General features: G+C 41.1%; 1 protein-coding gene across 4 annotated transcripts in view; it reads right to left on the bottom strand.

The window, feature by feature from the left end:
• LOC106571749 (kelch-like protein 29) overlaps window positions 1–15,236 on the bottom strand; it is a 323,412-nt gene extending 308,176 nt beyond the window's left edge. For 2 of the 4 annotated variants that reach the window (XM_014145163.2, XM_014145162.2), the window contains exon 1: window positions 14,941–15,236. The gene's annotated coding sequence lies outside the window, so the exon portion shown is untranslated. The remainder of the gene's footprint in view (window positions 1–14,940) is intronic. The other 2 variants (XM_014145161.2, XM_014145167.2) reach the window with 2 other exon arrangements.
• Between the last annotated feature and the right edge of the window lie 3,360 nt (window positions 15,237–18,596).

Below are 18,596 nucleotides of genomic sequence, written 5' to 3'. Positions count from 1 at the left end.
ATACAAACTGTTTTTCCTGCGATTGTATTTTGAAATCTTACAAAAGGCCTTTTAGCTGCTCTCAGCTGTTTTGAAGCCAAAACTGTATCAACCGTTTGGTATGTGCTCCCCAATTGCGGGCTTCCCGACTGTAGGCCTAAAGGTACTCGTGATATGATAAAACACAATCCATATCTATTTTGTGGCTACATTATGCTCTCTGGTGTAGTATTTATGATTTCATTTATTTCTTTACAGATAGTAATCATATACATTTGGTAAATGTATTTAAAATATATCTGCAGCACCTCCAGCACCCATTCCCGTTTTCTTCCATGTGCTGTGCTCTCCCCAAGGCCAAATAATCAACACTTATAATTATTGAAATCAATGGATTGTGGCCAGTAACCAAGGAATATGAGGTTATTGCAATATGAGGATAAAGGCCTACTGTTACAATTATATTTAAAATATTCAAAATCAGCAAGTACAATTACAAGTGAATAATTTCAGTAAGTCAATGAACAAGTATGTTTCAATATCTAAATCACTTATTTTTCCTGTTTAGCCAATAGTGGTTTTAGCTATATTGTTATAAAAACGATGTAGGCCTAGTGGCCTTTTTAACCATTATAGCACAGAAACTGCACCAAGTGTCTATGTTCATAAGGCTAATAAGAAAATATGTCAAGGTCTAAACAGCATATGGGAAAGGTCTAAAAATGTGTATTTGCATCAGTAGCCTTAGTGGCTGAAATGAGAATCAGAAAAGTATTCGAAAGTTCAGGAAAACATTTTTAACCATCGCAGCAGCACAAAATGTCCTGGTGTCGTCCGTGTGTGTGTATGTTAGTGCCTTCAGAGGTATTTCACCCACCCCCCAACTTTTTCCAAATTGTGTTGTGTTACAGCCTGAATTTAAAATGGATTACACTGAGATGTTGTGTCACTGGCCTACATACAATACTCCATAATGTCAAAGTGGAATTATGTATTTAGACATTTTTACAAATTAATAAAAAATGAAAAGCTGAAATGTCTTAAGTCAATAAGTATTCAACCCCTTTGTTATGGCAAGCGTAAATAAGTTAGAGGAGTAAGAATTTCCTTAATAAATCACATAAGTTGCATGGACTCACTCTGTGTGCAATAGTGTTTATCATGATTTTGGAATGACTACCTCATCTCTGTACACAACACATACAATAATCTGTAATCAGTCAAGCAGTGAATTTCAAAGACAGATTGAACCAAAAACCAGGGAGGTTTTTCAATGCTTCGCAAGGGGTCCCTTTGAGCATTGTGAAGTTATTAATTACACATCAGATGGTGTATCAATACACCCAGTCACTACAAATATACATGTGTCCTTCCTAAGGAAACCGCTCAGAGATTTCACCATGAGGCCAATGGTGATTTAAAACAATTAGAGTTTAATGGCTGTGATAGAAGAAAAGGGAGGATGGATCAACAACACCATTAACCTAAATGACAGAGTGAAAAGAAGGAAGCCTGTACAGAATAAAAATATTCCAAAACATGTATCCTGTTTGCAATAAGGCTCTGAAGTAAAACTGAAAAAAATGTGGCAAAGAAATGTCCTGAATATAAAGTGTTATGTTTGGGGCAAATGCAACACAACACTGAGTACCACTTCATATTTTCAAGCACGGTGGTGGATGCATCATGTTACGAGTATGCTTGTCATCGGCAAGGACTAGAACGTTTTTTTTACAATAAAAAGAAACTGAATAGAGCTAATCCAGGTGTGCAAAGCCCTTAAGAGACGTACCCAGAAAGACACAGTTGTAAATGCTGCGAAAGGGGATTCTAACATGTATCAACTCAAGGGTGTAAATATTTACGTAAATGAGATATTTCTGTATTTCATTTTCAATAAATTTGCTAAAATTTCTAATAACATGTTTACACTTTGTGATTATGGGGTATTGTGTGTAGATGGGTGTGATTAAAAAAAAATGTTATCCATTTTGAATCAAGGGGTATGAATACTTTCTGAAGGCATGTTTGGAAACTGCAATTTTGTCACCAATATAAAAATTAACATCCCACAGCGACTAATATAAAATACATTTGTTCCATTTTCACATTCATAATTGTGCATCCTTCCAGCTACATGTTTTAAACGAATGTGGTAACACACTATGAACAGTGCAGCAGAGAAAATTGTATCAACGACACACAGCTACTATGGACTCACCTGAGAAGCCAGCACGCATCAGTAAAAACGACTCTGGCGTCGTGTGGGCAAGCGGCTTGCCAATGTCAACGTTGCGAACAGAGTGCCTGATGGTGGCGGTATGGTATCGATGGCAATTTGAAAGCACAGAAATACCGTGACGAGATCCTGAAACCCATTGTGAGGCCATTTTCTTTTTAAGGCATCTGTGACCAACAGATACATATCTGTATTCCCAGTCATGAAATCCATAGATTAAGGACTAATGAATGTATTTCAATTGACTGATTTCCTCATATGAACTGCAACTCAGTAAAATCTTTGAAATTGTTGCATGTTGTATACATGTTATATTTTTGTTCAGTATAAATACTTTTTTCTAACATCGTCCGTCTGTATATACTGCCAGATTAATGAACATGGTCATTGTTCACTAAATAGTGGATAGAAGCAGCATACAACACGGTGCACCTAAATCACAAATGAAAAACGCATACATCATAACAGTTGGTTACGGCCAATTGATATACCGTTTTAATCCATTGCTATAGTACATAGTCTACAATACAAACATGATGCAAATACATAGTATTAGATATTCAGATCACCACCCATGGATCCATGATTTATGTATCCTCTTTCAACTCAAGAGCCACCTTTCAACTCCTACGCATGGGTATGGAAATGAGGTGTTGCTGCAAGTCAATTTTATGTATACTTCCATTAGCTGTAAACTAGTTACGAATTCATTTACCATTTATAGAGTTTTTAGTTCAATGGAAGATTGTCATTTCCACGTAAAAAGCCCCATGAGCACTACCGTGAAATTCGAAGGATCACATCAGAGTTTTTTTTTTTTTTTAAGTTAAGGCATATACAGTATAGATGTTTCAAACATTTTCCATCAACAAAAATTAGGAATAAGCAAAGGCTTTGACTTCTGGTCAAACACATGGAAAGGGGGGTCTTAGAAAACATCTAGTAGAAAAAGTATTTAAAAAGTATTGGAAATACATCAAAAACAACAATGTTGAAGTAAAGACCCCTGCTAACTAATAGCAACATTTACAGTGCATTTGGATATGCAGACCCCTTCACTTTTCCACTTTGTTACATTACAGCCTTATTCTCAAATTTATTCAATTGTTTCTGTTCCTCAATCTACACACAATACCCGATAATGACAAAGCAAAAACTGGTGTTTAGAAATGGTTGCAAATGTACTAAAAAAAACATTTACATAAGTATTCAGACCCATTACTCAGTACATTATTGAAGCACCTTTGGCAGCGATTACGGCCTCAAGTCTTCTTGGGTATAACGCTACAAGCTTAGCACACCTGTATTTGGGGAGTTTCTTCCATTCTTCTCTGCAGATCCTCTCAAGCTCTGTCAGGTTGCACAGCTATTTTCAAGTCTCTCCAGAGATGTTTGCACCAGTCTGAGATTCTGAGAGCTCTGGAGCAGGTTTTCATCAAGGACCTCTCTGTACTTTGCTCCGTTCATCTTCCCCTCGATCCTGACTAGTCTCCCAGTCCCTTCCGCAGAAAAACATCCCCACAGGATGATGCTGCCACCACCATGCTTCACCGTAGGGATGGTGCCAGGTTTCCTCCAGACGGGACGCTTGGCATTCAGGCCAAGAAGTTCAATCTTGGTTTTATCAGACCAGGGAATCTTGTTTCTCATGGTCTGAGAGTCCTTGAGGTGCCTTTTGGAAAACTCCAAGCGGGCTGTCATGTGCCTTTTACTGAGGAGTGGCTTCTGTCTGGCCACTACCATAAACACCTGATTGCTGGAGTGCTGCAGAGATGGTTGTCCTTCTGGAAGGTTCTCCCATCTCCACAGAGAGAATCTGGAGCTCTGTCAGTGACCATCAGGTTCTTGGTCACCTCCCTGACCAAGGTCCTTCTCCCCGATTGCTCAGTTTGGCAGAGCTGCCAGCTCTAGGAAGAGTCTTGGTGGTTCCAAACTTCTTCCATTTAAGAATGATGGAGGCCACTGTGTATCTTGGGGACCTTCAATGCTGCAGAAATGTTTTGGTACCCTCCCCCAGATATGTGCCTTGGCACAATCCTGTCTTGGAGCTCTACAGACAATTCCTTTGACCTCATGGCTTGGTTTTTGCTCTGACATGCACAGTCAAATGTGGGACCTTATGTAGACAGGTGTGTGCCTTTCTAAATCATGTCCAATCAATTGAATTTACCACAGGTGGACTCCAATCAAGTTGTAGAAACATCAAGGATGATCAATGGAAATAGGATGCACCTGAGCTCAATTTCAAGTTTCATAGCAAAGGGTCTAAATACTTATTTACATAAGGCATCTTTATTTTTTATAAATTTGCAAACATTTCTAAAACCCAGTTTTTGCTTTGTCATTATGGGGTGTTGTGTAGATTGATGAGGATTTGTTTTATTTAATCAATTTTAGAATAAGGCTGTAAAAGGTGAAGGGGTCTGAATATTTTACGAATGCACTGTATATTCAGTTTTGCAGAAATTGTTTCCCTTCTGTAAGTTTAAGGAATATTGCCTACTGTCTTGTCATTCTGTTACCAAAAACCTGCATTTCTATAAGATATTTTGAAAAATGTCTCCCTTAATTTAACAGAAGTAACAAGTAAAACATATACCTACCAAGTGTTTTTACTGATTAGCAATTTGGTTTATGATTTATTAAGTGATAAAAAAAAAAAATCAGTAACGGAAAGGCTGCAACTGAATTGGCTACAATGGGAAATCTTAGTCACAATCCACAGTTGGGTCACCTGCTACTGTCCTTCCTTCCACTGACATACTGTTATGTTCTGTTCATAGCCATTTTCATTCTCCTTCTGTCGTGTGTTTTTTATTTTACCTTTATTTAACTAGGCAAGTCATTTAAGAACAAATTCTTATTTACAATGACGGCTTACAGTGGGTTAACTGCCTTGTTCAGGGGGTTTTGACCTTGTCAGCTCGGGGATTCGATCCAGCAACCTTTCGGGTATTGGCCCAACGCTCTAACCACTAGGCTACCTGCCGCTGGTCAAAGCAAGAGTGTGAAAACCCTCCTGTCCCTCTTCTTTCTCTACAGTTAATGTCACCTCTCCCAGCTCTTACTGACACCTATCCATGAGCCCCCTCGTTCCATTTACATTGAACGTCGATCCAGAGCATTATCATGGGGCCGTGCATTATCATGCTGAAACATGAGGTGATGGCGGAGGATGAATGGCACGACAATGGGCCTCAGGATCATCACGGCATCTCTGTGCATTCAAAATTGCCATCAATAAAATGCAATTGTGTTCGTTGTCCGTAACTTATGCCTGCCCATACCCTAACCCCACCATGGGTCACTCTGTTCACAACGTTGACATTAGCAAACCACTCGCCCACATGACACCATGCACGCTGTCTGCCAACTGCCCGATACAGTTGAAACCGGGATTCATCTGTGAAGAACGCACTTCTCCCACTTGCCAGTGGCCATCGAAGGTAAGCATTTGCTCCCAGAAGTCATTTACGACGCCGAACTGCAGTCAGGTTAAGAGCCTGGTGAGGACAAGCAGCACGCAGATGAGCTTCCCTGAGACTGTTTTTGACAGTTTGTGCAGAAATTCTTCGGTTGCGCAAAACCACAGTTTCATCAGCTGTCCTGTTGGCTGGTCTCAGATGATCCCACAGGTGAAGAAGCCTGATGTGGAGGTCCTGGGCTGACGTGGTTAGATGTGGTCTGCGGTTGTGAGGCCACTTATAGTAGAAAAGTAAATTCTTTAGCAACAGCTCTGGTGTAAATGCCAATTGCACACTCCTTCAAAACTTCAGACATCTCTGGCATTGTGTTGTGTGACAAAAATGCTAATTTTAGAGCAGCCTTTTATTGTCCTCATTACAAGGTCCACATGTGTAATGATCATGATGTTTGATGATATATGGTATGATTCTTGAGAGGCCACAACTGCCAGGTGGATGGATTATCTTGGCAAAGGAGAAATGCTCACTAACAGGGATGTAAACAAATTTGTGCACAAAATTTGTGAGAAATAAGCTTTTTGTGCATATGGAAAATATCTGGTACCTTTTATTTCAGCTTATAAAACCAACACTTTACATGTTGAGTTTATATTTTTGTTCAGTTGACTTTAACCATCCTTCTCACCCACTGAGCACCGACCCACACCGGACATCCATGAACGTTGAAAAGTAGTGGAAATTTGGTCAGTACAAATCTGAATCAATCATAGGTCGTCTGTTTCACAAGTTTGGACACCACAGTACAGTATAGCACAGTATAGTACAGCGATTCCTGGAAGCTGAAAATATCCCTGCATACTCACCAGACATGTCACCGATTGAGCATGTCTGGGGTGCTCTGGATCAACGTGTACGACCGCGTGTTCCAGTTCCCGCTAATATCCATCAACTTCACACAGCCATTGAAGAGGAGTGGGACAACATTCCACATTCCACAATCAACAGCCTGATCAACTCTATGTGAAGGAGATGTGTCGCGCTGCATGAGACAAATGGTGGTCACTCCAGATACTGACTGGTTATCATTATTTTTAAAGGTATCTGTGACCAACAGATGCATATCTGTATTCCCAGTCATGTGAAATCCATAGATTAGGGGCTAATGAATTGATTTAAATTGACTGATTTCCATATATGAACTGTAATTCAGCAAAATCTTTGAAATTGTTGCATGTTGCATTTATATTTTTGTTCAGTGTAATTTACTGTATGCTGCCATTGCAGTCACAAAATTGAAATATTTAATGCAATGCTCTAACCCTAATCTTATTTATCCTGCCTCAACCCTCACCTCATTGGTTTAAATCTTTTTACACTAGTTTGTTTACTCAATGACATTCTGTTTGTGTGGACCATATAACCCAACTAACCAATCAACTGTCTGTCCTACTAAACCAAATCAACTATTCTTCTAGTAAAGGAAATCACAGTCAAATTGGACTGTCATGATCGCACAAGTAGGCAATGATACTGAATAGCCTCAAGTACCGTCTAGTCATCTGAACACTCGCCTCAAGTACTGTCTATTCATGGAGGGACGATTAATGAGTCTGGGGAGTGCGAGTTTGGATTGAAATAAGTTCTAGTGACTTGTTTCCGGGGACTGGTAAGGATGTGTGAAGGTGGCGACCGGGGTAGTATAAGGTCAGGTCTGCCTGCAGGAAGGAGAGGAGGTTGGTATGAGAATGACACTCCACCTCAGGATTGATTTGCTAGGCCTCTCTCCATTCTCTCTCACACAGCACCTCCTGAAGGCAGATTAAATTATTCAATTTTAAATCAATTATTACATAACACTGCCACACCCCTCTTAAGGGCCAGCCAGCATTCTCTCCCTCTCCTCTCTCAAACAACACCTGACATCTTCTCCGCTCTCTTAAAACCCACAGAGCACACATTACCCAGGAATAGATTTTAATAGTTTATTGTGGACAATGTTTATTCAGAAGCAACGACAACCTAATAAAATGCACCTTATTAAAGAGAAAGATACCAGGGGAGCAGCACTGTCACATTCACAGGCTAACAGCAATCAACACAGCAAGACAGCTGAAAGCCACACTTATAGACCACCAACATTTTTTACAATGGAGTCATTTTTACATGGCAATTTCTTGATTTCTACAATAAGGTAAGACCGTTGTACTAAATCTCCCCCCCCCAAAAAAAAGGTGTTTATAAGTCAAATGCAATAGTTTTAAATCACTGCGGAAATCTTTCAGACTGTGGCTTTAAAAGGCGAAAACACATCACACGAGTTACGGTCTGCCATTCGTCTGCCGTTCGTTCGCCGCGGTGTGTTTTAGAAACCACCGCCAGTAGGCGTCTGACTGCGGACCTTTTCCCCCCGTTTCGACGTGTAGAATCCATTTGCACTCGGTTGGCAAATGACAGCCGGCACTCTGTTCAGAGGTGCTAAGTATTTTCGGTCCAGCAAACGCTACTGGTGCGTCCGTGCCTTAACGCAAGTCTTTATACACAAACAAAGGCTTGCCAGGAGGAGCTAGGAGTTAACGGTAGATTTCTGATTTTCCATGTCCACCAGGCAGTGTCCCAGGCCCCCAGATCTCCCTCCTGTGTGAAACTAGTCTGCTGTGTCATCATGTGAAGTTAACGGGTTTAGGCTGCCCCCCGCTTAAACCTGCAGGGGACTGGAGGGGACTGCGTATACAGGCCCAGTTCCAGACCAAACCCTTAGTTCCCCACCCCCTAGCCCCTCACCTCTAGGCTCCTAATGGAGGTCTGAAAGGTTTGGATTAGCCAAATGACTGCATTAGCCTGGTCCCAGATCTGTTGGCCTATGCGCTTTAGCTAACTTCTCTGACCCTCGTTGCCATACTATTTGTGGATGTAACTGAATAGAAAGGTTTGGATTGGATTCAGCAATAATTGCTTGAAGCTTCACCTTGCCCTCTGATGTTCTCTAAATGTTTGCCATATTACTTAGATAATACCAATCACATCCTTTCAAATCTATATACAAGAAGTGAAGAGGCTAGGGGGAAGAAGCCAGGGGTTGGTTTGGAATTGGTTGACAGTCTAATCAGTATAGCCTTTGGCCCTGGCCCCCAGGATGCCAGCCTATTAGCTCAGAGGCTAATGAAACCGTAGCATATTGATGGGAAAGGTAGGATTGGTACTAGTTTCTGGAGGAGATACCACACAACCCATGATAGCTATATGAAATAGCCCACAGTGACAATACCTTTTTGACAATGGCACACACCAAGGCAAAGCTTAAAAATGTGTCGAGGCTGGCTAGAACCTGTATGGATAAAAATAAACTGTTTTGCTTAGCATCCATTGCATTGTCCCTGTCATATAAATCATAGAATAGCTGAAAATAGGCTAAATCCATTCTAGGTCATCAGCTTCCGACTGAGTATATTAATATACTTTAAAAAAGGTAAAAAAGGTCCAAATGTTATTTTTTTTATTTTTTATGTTGAATAAATACAGAATATTTCCTCTGCCACTTCATATCATTGGAAACTGATGGGCTTGATTTAGCTGTACATGAAAGCAAACCCTCTTTACCAATTTTGCATTACCTAACGAATCCTGAATTGCCAGTCGAATACCCCCCCCCCCACAAAAAAAAATCTAAATGTATGATGTTAGTACAGTGGAGTTAGCCTATATTGTTTGTAGCCGGTAATATGGTGCAGCAAAGAAAGACCTAGCAAAGCTGCAGCTGGCTCAAAACAAAGCACCATGCCTTGCCCTTAACTGCACACACAGAACTACTAACATGGTCTTTCATGGTTGAGGAGGAATTGACTACTTCTCTTCTAGTCTTTTTAAGAAACATCTGTGTGTTGAAAATGCCTAACCACTTGTATAATCTATTTGCATACACTTCAAAAACAGACATACTTACCCCACTATGGGTTTTTCTACCCAAACCAAAGACAGATTTAATCCGTTGCTCAGTTATGTATCGAGCCATGTCATCGTGGAATGCTCTGCCACCAGAGGCTACCCAGGCAAAAAATGTTGCTGAAAAAAAATGACTAAAAAGGTTTTGCTTAAATAAAATACATCCTGTATCACAGCACCTTTCCTCTTTCTAAATAACTAATTTTAGAAAGAGTAGTGTGTAAATAGTATTTTTGTTCTCTTGATGTCTTTCCAATATATAAACTTATTTATTTTGAATTTAATGTAATATTCTGTTGTTCTTGTCTATAACTGTTCTGTACTTTGTATGTTTTACCCAGGAAGGGTAGCAGCTGCATGTCCACGTAGCTATTGGGGATCCTAATAAACTAAACCTTCCTGGAGATCGAGGCACTGAAATTCACATAAGTGCTCCCTTTTTTTGATAGGCAAAAAACTGCATGAGCTGCATCCTCGCAGCAGAGCGAGCACTTCTGACTCAGTCTGTGTAGTTGTTGGGCGTTCAGAGTTGTGTGTCGCTATGAGACCATTCTAGTCTCGGTGCAGTCAAACAGCAGGCTTTTAGCGCTATGATACCACAGCCACAACCCCCAGAGCTCCTGTGTAGGAGAGAGCAGTTGAAGACAAGAGACTGCCTTTTATAGTTCACTGGTCTCTAAAGAGGCTTGGGAAACAGCTAGCTTGTGGCCGTTCACCCCATCTACATTAGCAAGTATATTACCCTTTTACAATAGCCTCCATCCCTACCTGAATATTCTGCATACTGATCCACAGTGAATATCAGCAGAGCTGAATGAGGGAGATGAGAAATGAATGCGAGAGAAAACATTCCGAAACGGATCCTCTAAAATAAATCTTTTTTTTTTTTTTCAGAGAGAGAAAGATTGAAGTCCCATTTGGCTTTTGTAGCCCGTTGTTCTAACACCCGTCCGTACTCTCTTGTTTAAGCACTGGCAGCCATATAAAGCCTCAGAGCTTCCCCAACATGTTTATCTGACTGTGTTGTTACAGAATTAGCATGCTCTTGGTTTGTAAGACCATACAGCCTAAGCCTGGCATGGCTATTAGACTACACAGTCCTAAAACAGCACTGTGTATTCTTCTCACCGCCGCAAGGCAAAGACAAAGGTATTAATATAAAAAAGACAGAGGGGATCAGGATTCAGGACACTCAGAAGGGGCAGGATTCTTCTAATCCTGCTATTTCAAAATCAAAATGTATAACCAACGACTATGTTTACACGCAACTGATTATGGAAGAAGGCCGAGTATGGCATTAGTCATGTGAACACCTTACTCTGCTCATCTTAAAAATCGGCATAAGGTCATAATCAAACTTGATTTCTTTACCAATCGTTTGAATTTTTAGAACATGTAAACACCTTAAAATGGGAGTTCCAGCAGTGAATTTAATTTGCGCATGTGCTACCACCTGCAGTGTTGTTCGGAAAACCTGAAAGTATGCATCGTAGAGATAAATCCAAACTCAGAATGAAATAGGCTACCCTGGTCACTGTGGTAGAATGTTTATTTTGATTGGCGATTTTCTGCATTTTTTTCCCCCTCGGGTGGCCTGATTTCTGATGATTATTAGGGAAATCGTTCTTCTTGAAAAGCATGTCAACTTCTTAAATGAAAAACCCACAAGAATAAACTAGTAATTTAGATCTTACGTTGACACCAGACAGCTGCAACTTTCGTTGTCTAGGTTCTCTATTCCCGTCCCCAATTAAAGCATCGTAAACCGTAAGACTGAAGAATGTAAAATACATAATAATATTAGAGTAATAGGCCTATACTTCGTTCAAACGTTTCATCTTAAAATGGAAAAATGTGTGCCATTTGAAATGACTTTATTATACTACATTTTCATTTGACAAAGATGATAGATATGTGAATATATAAGAATTTGTTCTTAACCGACTTGCCTAGTAAAATAAAAGGTAAAAAATAAAATAGTAATAATAACAAAAAAAATACACTACCGTTCAAAAGTTTGGGGTTACTTAGAAATGTCCTTGTTTTTGAAAGAAAGCAAATTTTTTTGGTCCATTAAAATAACATAAAATTGATCAGAAATACAGTGTAAACATTGTTAATGTTGTAAATGACTATTGTAGCTGGAAACGGCAGATTTTTTATGGAATATCTACATAGGCGTAGAGGCCCATTATCAGCAATCATCACTCCTGTGTTCCAATGGCACGTTGTGTTAGCTAATCCAAGTTCATCATTTTAAAAGGCCAATTGATCATTAGAAAACCCCTTTGCAATTATGTTAGCACAGCTGAAAACTGTTGTCCTGATTAAAGAAGCAATAAAATTGGCCTTCTTTAGACCAGTTGAGTATCTGGAGCATCAGCATGTGGGTTCAATTCAGGCTCAAAATGGCCAGAAACAAACCCCTTTCTTCTGAAACTCGTCAGTCTATTCTTGTTCTGAGAAATGAAGGCTATTCCATGTGAGAAATTGCCAAGAAACTGAAGATCTCATACAACGCTGTGTACTACTCACTTCACAGAACAGTGCAAACTGTCTCTAAGCAGAATAGAAAGAGGAGTGGGAGGCCCCGGTGCACAACTGAGCAAGAGGTTAATTACATTAGTGTCTAGTTTGAGAAACAGACGCCTCACAGGTCCTCAACTGGCAGATTCATTAAATAATACCCACAAAACACCAGTCTCAATGTCAAGAGTGAAGAGGCGACTCTGGGATGCTGAGAAGAAAAAGAGAAGAAAAAGCCTGGAAGGAAGAGAGATGACTAGAAATGATTCGGTTGATCGTTTTATGTGTGGATTAATTGGCGGAGTAGAGGACCTTGTGCATTTCAGGTAAAATAACAACAATGTTTATATCCCAGGACAAATTAGCTAGCAAGTGCAAGCTAACTAGCTAAATTACAATAAATGTTTAATGCTTTTTGACCTGTCCCCAAATTAATATAATTGGTTCAGAGTTTGTTTTGATATTTCTACCTGTGTGTCGTGATCGCGTTTGGTGTGGGGGGACAAAATAAATGTATGCACAATGGCGCACAGTGGCGCACGCGCACAGCCAGTTTGGGTTCCGTATTAGGCTGGCAGTTGGTTTTTGCAATAGGCCCCAAGTGTATTAGAGTGTAACAAACTCCAAAAACATATACATTGATTGCCTGCCTCCGTATGCTTCATCCAAGATCCGACAGAAGATCGTCACAGACAGAGCTAACACAGAGCTGAGCTCTCTGCCTCAGAGATCATACATCTAAACTAAGCCTTCCCCACAGCTCACTTTAATAATTCCCTGATGGTGATGCATGGTCTGCATGTTTATCACTGCAGAGACAAAGACACACTCAATTATGCTCTTACAGTAGCAACCTTATAAGACTCAACAACAGCACGCATGCTAACACAGGCACACAAACACTTGTATGTACACACACACACACTCTTTCACAAACACATACTCCCTTACTTTGCCGCCACCACAGCCTTATCCCTTCACAAAGACTAGTAATTGTAACTATGCAGTGACAATCATGCACATATAAAGCTGAGGTGAGAAGCCCCTGTTAAATGAGCCCAGCTCTGAGACAAATGCATCGTCTCACATCTTCGACTACAGATGCCTGCTACCAAAGCCCTTAATCCCAGGCTTGATTCACACTACAGTACCTGCTAGCTTTACCAATGTGATGTTGGCCATGGAAGTGTCCCGCTCCGCATCGTACCTTAATACCCACCATATCGTATCTTAATAAACACTTGGACAGTGGCACATTTATTTGTTTATCTTTAAGTCATGGACAACTTTACTAACAATGATTCTTTGCTAAATGTGTTTCCTGCTTATGGCAACCATCCTCCTAATGACTGTAGGCTAATTCTCTTGGGATCCTGGAGACCTGGAGCTACAGTGAGTGTATATGTGTCCATAAACTGACATCGGCCCACTCGATTGAATACCCATAACCTGTAGGTTAACAGTAGGTTACAGTGGGCAAGTGAAAGTAAATTAGACTATAGGCATTATATTGTAGGCCTATAGGCCTATCCAACGGCTTGTGGGAGGAGTGAAGCAAGGATTTCGTGCAAACGTGTCTGTGGGTGGAGAGGCAACTCAAGGACCACTCCTGCAAAGCAGCATATAGGCACTGCTTGAATATATTCATGTTTGAATGATCACTTTCTTGAAATAATCATTGACCTAAATATATAGGCTATATTAGATCAATGATCATATGGTATAGAAATAATCACTGATCTGACTTAGTTGTTATAGCCTAGCGTTAAATCTGACGTTTTCAAAGGATGGGAGGAATGAAGGACGCATAGGTTATCCCAAAACAGGGACATTGTCTCCGTTATAGGCTATGCATTTGTCTCAGCTATACTGCTAACATAGGATCCCACTTGTTCACCATATAGAGCAGGGTGGCGGCCCACTGGGGATTTTATTTACCCCCGCTCTCAATATCTCAGATTTAAAATAATAAGGTTTGAAATGATTATGTTTTGGTCAAATGGTCTGTTTGGGCTTCTTGCGGTCAATTTGCAGTTTACAAATTATGTTCCGGCACCCTGACCATCATCTGAAGAAAAATAAATAAAATATTTTACAATTTGAAAAAAATCCTGTCTGCCGGCTGAATCGAGTTGATGGTCACTGGTGTAGAGGCTAGTGTCTAGATCTGTAATAGGTTATAATCATGGACCGTAAAATGTCTGTCTCATATGGGGCTTTACCCAAACCCCGTGGCTATGCAAACATTTCATTTGCCACTTTATTGTATAGTGTAGGCAAGGCTAATCTCCCCGCTCTGAAGTGGTAGCGTCCACTTGAAGCACAGACTTAAAAATCATCCCGTTTTCCCAACCACACCAATATTTCAAACCAATAAATCTACATTTAATAGGGTAGAACATTTGGACATTGCAAAATCTGGAAACAGTTTTCTATTATTCAATGTAATGAGTGGATCATGAAGAAGAAGAAAAAACAATCACTTGAGAAATTAGAAACTAATATTATTCCATTTGAACGAGTGTATTGGATCATTAGACTGATACGCGTTTTCACGGACCCTATAAGTTTAGCGCGAATATTTTTTATTTATTTTCACCTAGTAGAGGCGCTTGCGCACAACATGGGAGCCGCACACCCATTTGGTTATTATGGTGCTCCGCAAGGGGTGATCCAGATGAACCGGACTCCTGCTTCTGACACACATTCAGGCAAAGCACGGGATACTCATAATGAGAGGTCCTCGCGTAAAGCGTAAACTTAGGCTGACACGGAGCACATAAAAAATGCATAAAGTAGTTTTTCGTGCGCTGACACGCAGTTTCTCCTTACCTCCCTAGTCGCAGCTGAGCTTCAGCACCGGCGTCCGTCCTTATGTGTGAATGCTGTCTTTATCCAGCAAAGACTGTTGTTGCTTTTTACAGCTAAATGTATTATGCTGGCCTTCTGTTGCTGAGTGTCAGGTGTCCGCTGTATCTGTCGAGACTACCGTCTTTCCGTTGCCAATAGTAAGCGGAGTGGTCGGGAGTTCGCAGATGCCACCAAACGCTTCTTCATCCGCTCCCTACTCAGCGTCGGTTGGTTCTCAGATGCGAGCGCATGCCTGGTCACACAATCATACAGACGGACCGTGTGGCTACTTTACTCTCCGATACCGCTCCTCCCCTTTTACTTTCTACGGGGCCCTACAGCGCCTCTCACTTGTCTGTGGATGGAACTGCATGAACTTGGATACATCTTGGAAAGGCTCTCTCTGTGTCAGAAATACTGGATATAATGACGAGATGCTTGTGTCCCCGCTCTTAGAATGGGATTTGTTGTCCGCAGCGCAGAACGGCGGGCTGTCAATCTCCCGCATAGTCCTCTTTTTGGATTTGTCGATGGGGCCTAAATCTCATTACTTTAAAAAACATATTCCATGAGGGGGGTTGATGTCAACCACCGCCTGTATTCAATGGAGAGTGACATCCTATGCTGCCATTTGAGATGATGGGTTCGAGTCCAGGCTCTGTTGCAGCCGGCCGCAACAGAGACCCATAGGCCGAGCGTCGTCCGGGTTAGGGGACGGTTTGGCCGGCAGGGATGTCCTTGTCCCATCACGCACAAGCGACTCCTGTGGCGGGCCGGGCGCAGTGCACGCTGACACGGTCGCCAGGTGTTCGGCGTTTCCTCCGACACATTGGTGCGGCTGGCTTCCTGGTTAAGTGAGCATTGTGTCAAGAAGCAGTGCGGCTTGGTTGGGTTGTGTTTTGGAGGACGCATGGCTCTCGACCTTCGCCTCTCCCGAGTCTGTACGGAGTTGCAGCGATGAGACAAGACTGTAACTACCAATTGGATACCATGAAAAAGGGGTAAAGATCCTATGCTAGCCCCATGAGTATGCATAGAGGTCTCGAATTTCAACAAGGACAATTCCAATATAAAGTGTTTTTTTTCTCAAAGTTACCAGGATGTCTCATGCATCCATCACACTTATATCAGTACACCAGCCAGCCAGCACACTCATTCATAACAACATAACCATTCATTATGAAACTTATAGTATAAGCCTCACATAAAAATAGCAATTTATTCTTTTTCTTGACTAAATTTAACACTCATTGCCCACCCCCCATACAAAAACGCCTCACTTGCTTAAAGCTGCAATATGTAGGCTAAGTTTTTGGGCGACAGGGTTATAGATCTGTCATTCTCATTGAAAGCAAGTCTAACGTGTTATATGTTCTATGTGCACTATTTCTATGCTCCCCCTTAAGTTGAATTTTTTGGTCTTTTACTTTCGGTTTTGTACACAAGTGTGAAACAGCTGACAATACCATATTTTGTTTTAGGCTATGTAACATTTATTTCACAGTGGTTCCCAAACTTTTTTTGGTCCCGTACCCCTTCAAACATTCAACCTCCAGCTGCGTACCCCCTCTAGCACCAGGGTCAGCACACTCTCAAATGTTGTTTTTTTGCTATCATTGTAAGCCTGCCACACACACACTATAAGACATTTATTAAATATAAGAATGAGTGTGAGTTTTTGTCACAACCCGGCTCGTGAGAAGTGACAAAGAGCTCTTATAGGACCAGGGCACAAATAATTTTGCTCTTTATTTAACCATCTTACATATAAAACCTTTTATTTTTATTATATTATTTTACCCTTTTTTCTCCCCAATTTCGTGGTATCCAATTGGTAGTTACAGTCTTGTCTCATCGCTGCAACTCCCATACAGACTCAGGAGAGGCGAAGGTCAAGAGCCATGCGTCCTCCGAAACACAACCCGACCAAGCCGCACTGCTTCTTGACACAATGCACATCCAACCCAGAAGCCAGCCACACCAATGTGTCGGAGGAAACACAGTACGCCTGGCCAGCGTGCACTGCGCCCAGCCCGACACAGGAGTCGCTAGTGCACAATGAGACAAGGACATCCCTGCCATCCAAACCCTCCCCAACCCGGACGACACTGGGCCAATTGTGCACCGCCCCATGGGCCTCCTGTTCACAGCCGGCTGCGACAGAGCCTGGGCTCGAACCCAGAATCTCTGGTGGCACAGCTGGCACTGCGATGCCTTAGACCACTGCGCCACCCAGGAGGCCTTTACAAATAAAACCTTATTTGTTCATAGAACATTGTGAATAAAGCTGTCAACAAGGCAAAGGGTGGCTTCTTTGAAGGATCTCAAATATACATTTTTATTTGTTTAACACTTTTTTTGGTTACTACATGATTCCATAAGTGTTATTTCATAGTGTTGATGTCTTCACTATTATTCTACAATGTAAAAAGGAAGAAAAACCCTTTAATGATTAGGTGTGTCCAAACTTTTGACTGGCGCTGTATTTGTGTGGTATTGTAAATAAAATAAATACCCTGTAGTGATAATCAATAATGGAAGAAGACAACAGTCTATCACAATAAAGAAAACATAGGCCTGCAACACATTTTAGAATATACTCTAGACCAGCAATATATGGGTCGCCGCAGGGCCCCAGTTGTGCTACACTTCATTCCGTTGGGCTTCAACTGACCTGTACTGACCCCACAATGGCATCCAGGGGCCTCAACAGGTAGCTAAGTCTGCATGCATAAAAATGTTTTGTGTCGACTCCAGCACAAAAAGAGTGGTACATACATTTCTCAAACTTCTGCTGAATTGCAAACACAGTACTATTTTTGCAGAAAAAAATACGAGAAAAACGTTTAAATGATATACAGTGGGGGAAAAAAGTATTTGATCCCCTGCTGATTTTGTACGTTTGCCCACTAATAAAGGAAGGATCAGTCTATAATTTTAATGGTATGTTTATTTGAACAGTGAGAGACAGAATAACAACAAAAATATCCAGAAAAACGCATGTCAAAAATGTTATAAATTGATTTGCATTTTAATGAACGAAACCTTAATGACTTGGAGAAGATCTGCAAAGAGGAGTGGGACAAAATCCCTCCTGAGATGTGTGCAAACCTGGTGGCCAACTACAAGAAACGTCTGACCTCTGTGATTGCCAACAAGGGTTTTGCCACCAAGTACTAAGTCATGTTTTGCAGAGGGGTCAAATACTTATTTCCCTCATTAAAATGCAAATCATTTTATAACATTTTTGATATGCGTTTTTCTGGATTTTTTGGGTGTTATTCTGTCTCTGAAACATCATTATTATACACTGCTCAAAAAAATAAAGGGAACACTTAAACAACACAACGTAACTCCAAGTCAATCACACTTCTGTGAAATCAAACTGTCCACTTAGGAAGCAACACTGATTGACAATAAATTTCACATGCTGTTGTGCAAATGGAATAGACAACAGGTGGAAATTATAGGCAATTAGCAAGACACCCCCAATAAAGGAGTGGTTCTGCAGGTGGGGACCACAGACCACTTCTCAGTTCCTATGCTTCCTGGCTGATGTTTTGGTCACTTTTGAATGCTGGCGGTGCTTTCACTCTAGTGGTAGCATGAGACGGAGTCTACAACCCACACAAGTGGCT

Source organism: Salmo salar, chromosome ssa15, assembly GCF_905237065.1.
Source record: "Salmo salar chromosome ssa15, Ssal_v3.1, whole genome shotgun sequence".
NCBI classification, from domain to species: domain Eukaryota; kingdom Metazoa; phylum Chordata; class Actinopteri; order Salmoniformes; family Salmonidae; genus Salmo; species Salmo salar.
Note: the sequence above shows the minus strand (reverse complement) of the source record. Positions and strands in the feature narration are given on the sequence as shown.